Genomic DNA, 2,500 nt, shown 5'->3' with positions numbered 1-2,500 from the left:
AGAGGAGGCCGACTCTCTGCCTCGGCTAAATGGAGAGGGAATTTCAGCAGGGCCAGGGCACAGGCATGGACCTTTTTCAGCTGTAAGGGAGGCAAGAGCAAGGTGTGATGTAGGTCCCCGGGGCCTGCTGGAGGTCCAGGTCCATGCCCGATGTGAGTAGCAGCAGGGCCAGCGCGCCCAGGAGCACATCTTTTTCGACCGTAAAGGAGAGAGGAGGCCGACTCTCTGCCTCGGCTAAATGGAGAGGGAATTTCAGAAGGGCCAGGGCACAAGCATGGACCTTTTTCAGCTGTAAGGGAGGCAAGAGCAAGGTGTGATGTAGGTCCCCGGGGCCTGCTGGAGGTCCAGGTCCATGCCCGATGTGAGTAGCAGCAGGGCCAGCGCGCCCAGGAGCACATCTTTTTCGGCCGTAAAGGGAGACAGGAGGCCGACTCACTGCCTCGGCTAAATGGAGAGGGAATTTCAGCAGGGCCAGGGCACAGGCATGGACCTTTTTCAGCTGTAAGGGAGGCAAGAGCAAGGTGCGATGTAGGTCCCCGGGGCCTGTTGTCGTACCATAGGCACGAGTGGTGTGTGTGTGTGGCAAAGAGTTTCTGCGCAGTGTACCAGGGGCACGGGGAAAGGTTGTTGTACCATAGGCACGAGAAAAGTTGTCGTACCATAGGCACGAGAAAAGTTGTCGTACCATAGGCACGAGGAGAGTTTGTGTGGCAAAGTGCTACTGAGCGGTGTACCAGGGGCACGGCGAAAAGTTGTTGTACCATAGGCACGAGAAAAGTTGTTGTACCATAGGCACGAGAAAAGCTGTCGTACCAGGGGCACGGAGGAAAGTTGTTGTACCATAGGCACGAGGAGAGTTTGTGTGGCAAAGTGCTACTGAGCGGTGTACCAGGGGCACGGCGAAATGTTGTTGTACCATAGGCACGAGGAGAGTTTGTGTGGCAAAGTGCTACTGAGCGGTGTACCAGGGGCACGGCGAAAAGTTGTTGTACCATAGGCACGAGAAAAGTTGTTGTACCATAGGCACGAGAAAAGCTGTCGTACCAGGGGCACGGAGGAAAGTTGTTGTACCATAGGCACGAGAAAAGTTGTCGTACCATAGGCACGAGTGGTGTGTGTGTGTGGCAAAGAGTTTCTGCGCAGTGTACCAGGGGCACGGGGAAAGGTTGTTGTACCATAGGCACGAGAAAAGTTGTTGTACCATAGGCACGAGAAAAGCTGTCGTACCAGGGGCACGGAGGAAAGTTGTTGTACCATAGGCACGAGAAAAGTTGTCGTACCATAGGCACGAGGAGAGTTTGTGTGGCAAAGTGCTACTGAGCGGTGTACCAGGGGCACGGCGAAAAGTTGTTGTACCATAGGCACGAGAAAAGTTGTTGTACCATAGGCACGAGAAAAGTTGTCGTACCAGGGGCACGGAGGAAAGTTGTTGTACCATAGGCACGAGAAAAGTTGTCGTACCATAGGCACGAGAAAAGTTGTCGTACCATAGGCACAAGCAGTGCGTGCGTGCGTGCGTGCGTGCGTGCGTGTGTGTGTGTGTGGCAGTTCTTCTGCGCAGTGTACCAGGGGCACATTTCAATGTGCTTTCTGGAGTACCAGGGGCACGAGGATTTTGCCAGTGGTGTTCTGCTTTGTTAGTGGGAGGGGGCTTAAGTGTGGGTCCCCGGGGCCTGCTGGAGGTCCAGGTCCATGCTAGATACGTGGTACAGGGTAACTGCAGGAGGAGGGGGGGGGTAATGTGGGTTCACGGGGCCTGCTGGAGGTCAAGGTCCATGCTGGATATGCGTTGGAGCGTAACTGCAAGAAAGGAAAGCTAGTGGGGGAGTAGAGCAGGGGAGTATGTGGGTCCCCAGGGCCTGCTGGAGGTCCAGGTCCATGCTAGATATGTGGCACAGGGTAACTGCAGGGGGGGGTAATGTGGGTCCACGGGGCCTGCTGGAGGTCCAGGTCCATGCTAGATATGTGGCACAGGGTAACTGCAGGGGGGGGGGGGGGGGGTATTGTGGGTCCACGGGGCCTGCTGGAAGTCAAGGTCCATGCTAGACATGTGGTACAGGGTAACTGCAGGGGGAAGGGGGGGGGGGGTAATGTGGGTCCCCGGGGCCTGCTGGAGGTCCAGGTCCATGCTAGATACGTGGTACAGGGTAACTGCAGGAGGAGGGGGGGGGGGTAATGTGGGTTCACGGGGCCTGCTGGAGGTCAAGGTCCATGCTGGATATGCGTTGGAGCGTAACTGCAAGAAAGGAAAGCTAGTGGGGGAGTAGAGCAGGGGAGTATGTGGGTCCCCAGGGCCTGCTGGAGGTCCAGGTCCATGCTAGATATGTGGCACAGGGTAACTGCAGGGGGGGGTAATGTGGGTCCACGGGGCCTGCTGGAGGTCCAGGTCCATGCTAGATATGTGGCACAGGGTAACTGCAGGGGGGGGTAATGTGGGTCCACGGGGCCTGCTGGAGGTCCAGGTCCATGCTAGATACGTGGTACAGGGTAACTGCAGTAG

Source organism: Mchenga conophoros, linkage group LG18 (genome assembly GCF_057382185.1).
Source record: "Mchenga conophoros isolate Kocher_MC1m ecotype Shallow Benthic linkage group LG18, M_conophoros_male_GT1.1, whole genome shotgun sequence".
Lineage (NCBI taxonomy): Eukaryota > Metazoa > Chordata > Actinopteri > Cichliformes > Cichlidae > Mchenga > Mchenga conophoros.
Note: the sequence above shows the minus strand (reverse complement) of the source record.